Consider the following 10,700-nt stretch of genomic DNA (forward strand, 5'->3'; position numbering starts at 1 on the left):
ATGAACTACTTATAATAATGAACGTATTGTCATTATTGAGACTATCTTACGTGAACTCTCGTTCTTTCGTAATACAAGTACAAGGTAACGTCGCTAATTAGGTTAGAGAAAATTAGTGGCGTTACACAAGGATTGGCGGAAAGACGTTGGGTTGGACCGCGGGTCGTTGGGTCAACTCATAGGTGCGGGTCAATTTTTTACTCGGGTGTATTTCAGGTTAGTGATTCGCGTAGTAGGTGGAAAACGCGTCTAAACGTACAACGTCAGCACGCTTCTCCATTGTGTGCTCGACACGTGTCCACCCCTGGTTGCAAACGCGTCTCTCCTCTCTTCAGCCGTCGAGTGTTCGTCGCCTATTGCCTAGAACCAATATTTTTTTCCAGATACCGGTCAAAATCGTGTTTCAAACCATTTATTTTAGCTTTTTATATCTTCTAATCTGTAACACGAAAAAACTCAATTTCTTCACCAAATTTCAAGACTTTAAGTCAACATAAATATTTTCCTTGAATTGTTTTAACAATCATGATTTTTTTTTCTTGTTTAGTTTTTTTTAATCTTCATTTGATTCTTGTCTCCATAATTTTAAAAGAGTTCAAGAATCTAATCTTATTTTAAATTGAAAACTAACCAAGAGAACTGGAGAACAATGGTTGTGGCAAGTAAAGGAATTAATGAGTTTTGAACACACAAAATGTTAAGATATACAAAGAATTAAATGTGATTGTGACACATGAGTAGGATCAAAGAAACATCAATTAAATGTGATTGTGACACATTAGTAGGATCAAAGGAACATCAATTAAATGTGATTGTGACACATGAGTAGGATCAAAGGAACATCAATTCAAGAAATTTAGTGATTGTGATACTATGTAAGTGGTTTTACTATTGGTTTGGTTGAATGAATAATATGAAACATGAACTACGTGTTCTCTATAGCCTATCTATGTGTCGTCTTTCGTGACTCTTTGATGCATAGAATGTTATGTTATTCTATGATGAAAGTTATGTGATGTTATGTATGATACCATTAGAGTTTGTATTATGTTATGTATCTTGTTAGTATAGTAGGGTAATATTACAAACCATAAAAATGATACCAAAAAAGTTAAAAAAAAGAGTGGAGAGGAGGCCGTGAGGCTAATAATAGAAAAGGTGGATATAGGGTCAGAAAGAAACAAAGAAATGGATCCCGAAGAGGAAGCAAATAACAAACAAATCCGATTATGATGGGCCATCCAACAGCCCCAATCCAACATGGGTATGGGTATATAAAGGCCAGCAGGGGAAAGGGGAAGGGGAAAGACGGGAAGAAAGATCAACACAACCGAATGCTATAGCTCCACAACACAAAAATAAGAATATAAGAGGACATTATGGCGGTGTGTTGTGGTGGGCATAGCCATATTGTAAGTGCATTCTTTGGGGTAGTAGCCATCTCCCTTCTCCTTCTACTGCCCCTCCCTCAGGCTCAGGCTCAGGCTCAGGCTCAGGCTCAGGCTCAGGCTCAGGCGGCTGATCCCAACGCCATAACAAAATCCAACCCATTGGTTAGCCATGGCGGCCAAATGCTGAAGGGAAATATTAACCTTGCGCTCGTGTTCTACGGTCAGTTCGGTCGCATACAGAAGAACACACTCAGGTCTTTCTTGGGGTCCTTGAACACCAATGGCCGAGTCGGGGTCGGGGGTGCCCCACAGGTATCCTCCTGGTGGCGCATGCTCAGCTCTTATAACCCCACCGCTGGGAATGTTAATGTGAAGGTGGTCAAACAATACGTGGATCCCCAGTACTCTCTTGGAAAAATTATGACCAAGGATTTCATCAAGATTCACGTGGAGAAGGCTGTGGGTGAGTTCCCTGGTGCGGTCACCGTTATTGTTGCGGCTAGGGACGTGACCGTGGACGGTCTGTGCATGGGGAAGTGTGCAGAGCATGGAGTTATTGACGGGGCGCCCTACGTGATTATTGGGAACCCTATGACCGAGTGCCCAGGAGCATGTGCATGGCCTTTCCACAAGTCTGACTACGGCCCAGCCGGCGCTGTTCTGAAGCCACCAAGCGGGGACATCGCGACCGACGCTATGGTCATATCACTGGCCTCGGGGTTGGCCTCGGTGGTAACCAACCCGTTCAGCACTGGGTTCTTCCAGCTGGGGCAGAAGGCGAGCGTGATTGAAGCCTCCACCGCTTGCCCTGGGATGTTCGGCAGTGGAGCCTCCCCTGGGAACACTGGGAAGGTGTTAGTTGACCCTCTCAACGGAGGCGCTTACAATGTGGTTGGGTTAAGGGGCAAGAAGTTCCTTCTTCCTGCTCTTTGGAACCCCAAGACGGCGTCGTGCTGGACTGTCATGTGAACCCCCTCATTCACTCCACATTAAACTCCCATTCTTTTTTCCTTTCTTCTCTTAACAAAACCTCAATTAAAAACTATTCATTTCTTTCTTTTATGTTCTCTTTTATGTTTATGCATTTCTAACCACTCTCAACCTTATTCAACGGAGTACAAAACCTGTGGAAGGGTGATTGGCACGAATCAAAATTTTTATAAGAATGAAAATATGAATTGCTATGATTGATTTATTGAAAACGAAGGTAAAGTTAGTATAGGTAGTGACTTTCAATCGGTCACTCCCCAAAATTTCGTAGTGACTTTCAATCGGTCACTCCCCAAAATTTCGTAGTGACTTTCAATCGGTCACTCCCCAAAATTTCGTAGTGACTTTCAATCGGTCACTCCCCAAAATTTCGTAGTGACTTTCAATCGGTCACTCCCCAAAATTTCGTAGTGACTTTCAATCGGTCACTCCCCAAAATTTCGTAGTGACTTTCAATCGGTCACTCCCCAAAATTTCGTAGTGACTTTCAATCGGTCACTCCCCAAAATTTCGTAGTGACTTTCAATCGGTCACTCCCCAAAATTTTGTAGTGACTTTCAATCGGTCACTCCCCAAAATTTCGTAGTGACTTTCAATCGGTCACTCTCCAAAATTTCGTAGTGACTTTCAATCGGTCACTCTCCAAAATTTCGTAGTGACTTTCAATCGGTCACTCTCCAAAATTTCGTAGTGACTTTCAATCGGTCACTCTCCAAAATTTCGTAGTGACTTTCAATCGGTCACTCTCCAAAATTTCGTAGTGACTTTCAATCGGTCACTCTCCAAAATTTCGTAGTGACTTTCAATCGGTCACTCTCCAAAATTTCGTAGTGACTTTCAATCGGTCACTCTCCAAAATTTCGTAGTGACTTTCAATCGGTCACTCTCCAAAATTTCGTAGTGACTTTCAATCGGTCACTCTCCAAAATTTCGTAGTGACTTTCAATCGGTCACTCTCCAAAATTTCGTAGTGACTTTCAATCGGTCACTCTCCAAAATTTCGTAGTGACTTTCAATCGGTCACTCTCCAAAATTTCGTAGTGACTTTCAATCGGTCACTCCCCAAAATTTCGAGGCATCAAAAGACTGGGAATACTATGTAGTGTATGAACATGAAAGAAATAGGTAACAAAAATTCAATTATAAAATTAAGAAGGAATCAAAGTATGTTCATAATGTAACTATACATGAGCCAAGTTCATACAATGATGATAAATGTCAATATGAGGATAGAATAACTAAAAAATGTGTAAATGAATTAAAAGAGTTACTATCCATACTAACAAGGTACACTTTCGCAGATATAAGTGTTCGTTTGAAACAATTTTATGTTAGGTGACTTACTAAAAATGTTTCTAGGATATATGTGAGTAAGAACAAAATATGTTGAAGAACGGCGGAATATATGTGAGTAAGAAGAACAAAATATGTTGAAGAACGGCGTATGTGAAAATAGTTTCACTTTTAAATGTGAAAAATAAGTAATATGGCTTATCGCATAGGGGAGGGATACATAATTGTGGCACTCAAGCAACAATGTGTGGAAAACTTCACCCGAACTTATACAATAAACATTCTTCTCATCAAGTTAGAGACATACTCACACAATCAACATTCTTCTCATCAAGTTAGAGACATAGCTATTTTTGCACAATCAACATTCTTCTCATCAAGTTAGAGACATAACGATTTTTGTTTGGTTGAATGTGCTCTATGGCCCCTCTACTTTGTGACTGATTTGATCCGTATAGTGTTATGTTATTCTAGGATGAAAGCTATATAATTACTTCAAGCAAAGCTATGTTATTTATCTTGTGGTGACTCTCATGTTGTATGATGCATGATACCTCAATATGATATGTCATGCATGTTAGATTGAATGGCACGAGACCTATATGGGTCACGAGCTCATGTATTTATAGATGTGTATAAGGAAGATTACATTCCAAATCTATGATTTGATAACAAACCATGAAATCATAGATTACATTCCAAGTTCAGATTGCGCCTAAAATAGCTAAAAGAAGGAGCTGGCAGTGGCTTTGTCATGATATCGGCGAGCTGATCCTTGGAAGATATGAGTCGAACATCAAGCTGACGAGTCGATACTCGTTCACGAACGAAGTGATAATCAACCAAAACATGCTTCGTCCGTCGATGAAAGATTGGATTGGCGGATAGGTAGGTGGCACCAATGTTGTCACACCATAGGCTAGGCAATCGCGCTTGCGAGATCCCGAGCTCACGCAAGAGGACTTGGATCTAAATTAATTCGGCAGTGGCATCAGCAACCGCCTTATATTCGGCTTCCGTACTAGAACGAGAAACTGTCGATTGTTTCCTCGAACTCCAAGAGATAAGATTGCCACCAGAGAAGATCACATAGCCTCTAGTGCTTCGACGATCATCAGGATTCCCAGCCCAATCAGCATCTGATAAGGCACTCAACAAATCAGTGTTGGACTTTGTAAGACACAAACCCATATCAATAGTGTCATGTAGATAACGGAGAATTCGTTTGACTGCCGCCCAATGTATAGAAGTCGGAGAGGATATGAACTGACACACTCTGTTGACACAAAAGGATATATGAGGACGTGTCAGAGACAAATATTGGAGAGCACCAACGACACTTCGATAGCGAGTAGTATCCTCAGGTGAGAGCTTTTCACCACCATTCAATAACAACTTCTCACTGGGAAGCATAGGTGTGGGTGCACCTTTGGAGGTGAGCATATTGGTTCTGGCTAATAAATCTCGAATGTATTTATGTTGTGTCAGAATAAGTCCACTGGAAGTATGGCGGACCTCAATCCCAAGAAAATAACTCAAAATACCAAGATCCTTGACGGCAAAATCATCCTGAAGCTGTGTAAGAAGTTTCTTAGTAGCCGTAGAAGATGAGCTGATGATAATAATGTCATTAACGTAGATGAGGATATATATCTGAATGCCCGTTTTGTTAAAAATGAAAAGAGAGACATCAGCCTTTGAAGGTGTAAAATCCAGCTGTAATAGTTTGGAGCTAAGGCGAGAAAACCAGGCACGCGGAGCTTGTTTAAGGCCATAAAGCGACTTATCCAGCTTGCAGAGATAACTAGGGTGTTGAGAATCCACAAATCCAGGGGGCTGCTTCATATAAACATCTTCATTAAGAAAGCCATGAAGAAAAGCATTTTGAATATCAATCTGCCGAATAGCCCAACCACGAGAAATAGCAAGAGATAATAAGAGCCGAATGGTAGTGGGCTTAACAACTGGACTAAAGGTATCATCATAATCAACGCCATACTGCTGTTTAAAACCTTTAGCAACCAGGCGTGCTTTGTAGCGATCAATAGAGCCATCTGGCTTTTGCTTGAGTTTGAAAACCTATTTGCAATCAATAACGTTAAGACCAGCACGAGGAGGAACTAAGTGCCATGTCTTATTTTTTTGAAGTGCCTGAAATTCATCATTCATTGCCTGACGCCAGAGGGGATGCTCCATAGCAGTAATATATGAAGTAGGTTAGAGGCAGAAGACCGAGCTACAAGATATGTTACTGTTCCATCTGTACGCACCTTGGGTTTCTTGATATTGTGCTTCAATCGAGTACCATACGGATGAGTAGTAGGTGCAGGATCCACATTTGAGGGGACGACCGTATCAACCGTTGCGAGGGGAGCAACCGATGCTACAACAGTTGGTTGACCAGCGGCCGAGGATTCGACCGGGCATTGTGCAATATCATCTGCTGGCGGAGGAGCCGAGGCCTCAATCATTGGAGGAACAACCAATGCCGATTCGCATGGCAGCGACGCAGAGGATTGTTGCGGCAATTTCGAAGCTGATGTAGACACCAAATTTTCTGCATCCAAAGAGTTAGTAGGCCCAGGCATATGCATGTGATCATTCTCCAAATTAGTACTGCTATTACCCAAATGCAAGGTGCACAAATCAGGGGCATTATGCGTCGACTGCATGGTTGGGGAAGAATTAGGTGGGGCTCTCTAGAATGGAAAAACATTTTCATCAAATATGACATCTCTAAACATATAGACACGACCAGAATCGGTGTCAAGACACTTATACCCTTTATGTTAAGAACTGTAGCCTAGAAAGACACATTCCTTTGATCGAAAAGAGAGCTTTTGTTTGTTATAAGGACGAAGATGAGGCCAACAAGCACACCCAAATTTTTTTAATAAGGAGTAATTTGGTGGGGTATGAAAAAGAAGCTCTAAGGGGCATTTTTTATCGATGACACGAGTAGGAAGACGATTGATGAGATATGTGGCTGTAAGAAACGCGTCGTCCCAAAATTTAATAGGTACATGAGCATGAGCTAGAAGGGCAGGCCAGTTTCAACAATATGACGGTGCTTGCGTTCAGCAGACCCATTTTGTTGATGTGTGTGAGGGCACGAAACACGATGACCAATTCCAAGGGAACGAAAAAATGTGTTATGTATTTTCTGATATTCCCCACCCCAATCAGATTGGACCCACTTGATTTTAGTATCTAGGAGGCGCTCAACATGAGCTTGGAATTGCAAAAATATACGAGGAGCTTCTGTACGATAATGCATCAAATAGATCCACGAAAATTTACTGAAATCATCAATGAAACTAACCAAGGCGTGAGTAGTAGATCTACTCACCAAGGCGTGCTTGAGATTATCGACATCGGATGGCTTAATAGGATAAAGACCAGATTCACACCTCCCATTTAGGAGACTTTTCCTCGACTGTCGATCCTTTATAGAAAAATGCCAATGATGGAATTCAAAAAATACGTCATTATCATGAGAAAATTTATGAATGGAAAGAAGATGTTTAGAAATTTCAGGCACATGCAAAATATTACGCAACGCAAGAGGACGAGTAGCAGTATTAATTAGAGAATGACCAGTATGCACAACACGCAAACCTGCTCCATTGCCGACTTGAACTTGTTCACCTCCATGATAACGTTCACGCACAACGAGACGATCCAGGTCACTGGTGATATGGTCCGTAGCGCCTGTGTCGCTGTACCAATTTGGGTCAATCTTGTAAGAGGAAGTAGCCGCCAGTGCCGTAGGAGGAGCAGAAGAAGGTTCATCTTGATAGGACTCATCCATCCTATGCCAGCAGCGTATAGCAGTATGCCCCACTTTGCCGCAGATCTGGCAGGAAGGACGAGCAGAAGGGCCACGACGATCACCAGCAGGACGAGAGGGTGCATAACCTTGAGAACGACCACGACCACGATCCCTACGCCCACGATTCTTCTGCTGACCACCACGACTAGCATAATTGGCAGAAGATCCAAGATTTAACTGAAGTTCAGCACGACCAGTATAATTGGCCGAAGATCCCGGATTTAACTGAAGTTCAGCCTGGTGTTGTAGTTGGCGAGCTTCATACGTCATTAGATGTGCAAACACATCATCAAGCGTGAGGGCTTCACTCTTGGTAGTCATTGAGGTGACGAAGGGATCATAGTCTGGGCCAAGACCAGCGAGAAGATACGCGATCACATCATCATCCTGCAAGGCAGAGCCGGCGGCGGCCAGCTCGGTGGCTAGCCCTTTGATCTTGCAAAAATAATTTGCAGCAGATTGATCTCGTTTCTTGGACGTGGCGAGCTCAACACGAATCTGAGTAGTGTGAGCACGAGTTGACGATGAAAACATCCGCTGCAGGGTATCCCACGCCTCCTTGGACGTAGTAGCGGCAACCACATCATGAAGAATCTCCTCAGACATGGAGGAGAGAAGGCCGCTAAGGACTTGTTGATCCTGATCATACCACTGATTATAGGCTGGATTAGAGACCAGTTCAGCACCAGCAGTAGTTGAGGAAGGGACCAGCTTGGCAGGTGCAACATTGGTGCCATTGAGGTAGCCCATAAGCTTCGTACTCCGTAGGTAGGGGAGGAGCTGGGCACGCCATATGATGAAGTTTTTTTTGGTTAGACGAATTGTGACAACATGGTGTAGAGGGATTGAGCCAAAAGTCGCCATGGTAGTTGAGACGGTGTTGGAGATGGTGGATGGAGAGGAGGAAGAAGACATGGTAGACATTTAAAAAATAAACCTTGACTGTGATACCATGTTAGATTGAATGGCACGATGACCTATATGGGTCACGACCTCATGTATTTATAGATGTGTATAATGAAGATTACATTCCAAATCTATGATTTGATAACAAACCATGAAATCATAGATTTGGTAACAAACCCTTCAAATCATAGATTTGGTAACAACTAGTAAATCTTAGATTATTTTAGTATATACAGTTATGATCTATTTTAGGTTTAACAATGCACACTATGTTAGCATGTTCACTTTAGGTTTATGAAATACTGTCAAGTCACATACGTTGTTCATGAAAGTTATGTTTATGAAAGAATGGAGATATGACCTGCATCATAGGTATATGTCATGATTTAAAGCTACGGGGATCTCATGCAATTTGTGTGTCATGTGCATCAGGATACTTCATCTTTGCAATGAGTACGGAACCGTCACTGAGTCGAGAGAAGGAGGAGCGCAGCATCGGGAACCGTCATTGCCGCCAGCAGCTGCACCGGGACGCGTATGCCAACCCCAACCACAACTCCGGCTGCACCCCCTTATCCAGTGGAGTTCGCAACACCTCGTATTGCGGATTCGACGCTGATTATGTGCTTACCCCAACATTGGGGCGACTTATTGGGTATTTTATATAATACTCAAGCCACGTGCTACCCATACTTTCAGGTAAGGGCAAGGCTCTCATGTACGGCTGACGGTGGATGCTGCGAAGGCCATGGAAATCTTGAGGAGAGTTTGTAGTGTCGTAGGCGCCTTGTTGAATTCTTTTGGGTTCATAGTTATTGCAACTGTTTCCTCTTGTTCTCTGTTGATTATTTCTAGGTTAGGTTGTCGTTATTGTTTTTCCCAGGTATGAATTGCTTATAATAATGAATGCATTGTCGTATTTGAGACTGTCTTACGTGAATTCTTGTTCTGTTGATTATGCAAGTATGAAGTAACGTCGCTAATTAGGTTAGAGAAAATTAAGGGCGTTACAATTACAAGTTAGTTGGTTACTCCGACAGTGATTGGTGCAGAGACATAGACATCGAAAAAGTACATCGGCTTATCATGGATAACACAACATTTACTTGGCTTTCAAAGAAACAACCGATCGTGCCACTCTCGACGTGTGAAGCTGAGTATGTAGGAGCATCTTGGTGTGTGTGTGTCACGCGATATGGCTTTGAAATTTTTTGAGTAAGATGGAGCTAAAGCAACGAGGTGCAACTGTAATACAAGTTGACAAAATTGAGTTGGCCAAGAACCTAGTGAACCATGAAAGAAGCAAATACATTGACGTTCGATTTCATTTTATCCGAGATCATGTGAAGGAAGGAAGCGTGGAATTACTGCATGTGGCAAGTTAGGATCAAGTTGCGGACATCTTTACAAAACCGCTACCGAAAGTACTTTTCGACAAATATAAGAATATGATTGGCATGACAGATGTCAGGAGCATTTAAGTTTATGGGGGAATTTTTTTTTGGTATAAACTTAAGATGTTGAAGGGTAGTTTTTATTTTTTTTTTTTTTTTTTGTTAAGTTTAGTGGGTTAATTTTAGTGAGTTTTGAAATTTGGTGTAAAGGAAAAGGACACAGCATTGAAAAATGAAAAACCAAGATTTATTTTAGGAAATAGTGAGTTTTATGGATAGCTATATTTAGTGGTTAGAAAGGTTATAAATATGTTCTTTTTTCCATTGTAAAGGAAGAGCAAGAGCAAAAAGGAAAAACAGAAAGAAGTACAGTGTAATAGAAAAAGATCTTTTCAGTATTCTTTGTCTCATTGTCTCTCCCTTCTCGATATCCTTCACAAGTATGCGAGTAGCAGTTTAGCAAAGCGGTATCGGAGCGTTCGATTGTTAGAGAGTGTGAGATTACTTCACATATTTGTGAGTGTTATTTTAACAAATTTGTATGAGAGCGAGTTTTATTTTAATAAGTCCTGACATGTTCGGCATTGGAACCACCCCTGGTAGCACCAGCAATGTCTTAGTTGACCCCCTCAATAGTGACGTTTACAATGCGGTTGGCTCTAAGGGCAAGAAGTTCCTTCTTCCTAGTCTTTGGAATCCCAAGACCTCCTCTTGTTGAACGGTCCTATGAACCCCAAACATTAAGTTCCCATTCTTTTTTCCTTTCTTTCTTTTTTTTTTTTTTTTTTTAAGAAAAAACTGAAATAAAAGCTACGCATTCTCAACCTTATTTTACACGGTAGAATACGTGTGGAATGTTAGATAAAAAGCTATGGTTTTTCTTTATTTAGGTTA

The 10,700-nt window shown here is 41.7% G+C and overlaps 1 non-coding gene and 1 pseudogene across 1 annotated transcript; one reads left to right on the forward strand and one right to left on the reverse strand.

Moving 5' to 3' along the window:
• Positions 1–1,379: 1,379 nt before the first annotated feature.
• LOC111792660 (protein EXORDIUM-like 2 pseudogene) lies at positions 1,380–2,360 on the forward strand (annotated as a pseudogene).
• A 5,402-nt stretch (positions 2,361–7,762) lies between these two features.
• On the reverse strand, positions 7,763–7,902 carry LOC147792989 (small nucleolar RNA Z247). Its single transcript, XR_015420942.1, has one exon. It is a non-coding gene; the product is annotated as a small nucleolar RNA Z247 (small nucleolar RNA).
• Positions 7,903–10,700: the final 2,798 nt, after the last annotated feature.

Source organism: Cucurbita pepo, chromosome 4 (genome assembly GCF_057944985.1).
Source record: "Cucurbita pepo subsp. pepo isolate OVF chromosome 4, ASM5794498v1, whole genome shotgun sequence".
Lineage (NCBI taxonomy): Eukaryota > Viridiplantae > Streptophyta > Magnoliopsida > Cucurbitales > Cucurbitaceae > Cucurbita > Cucurbita pepo.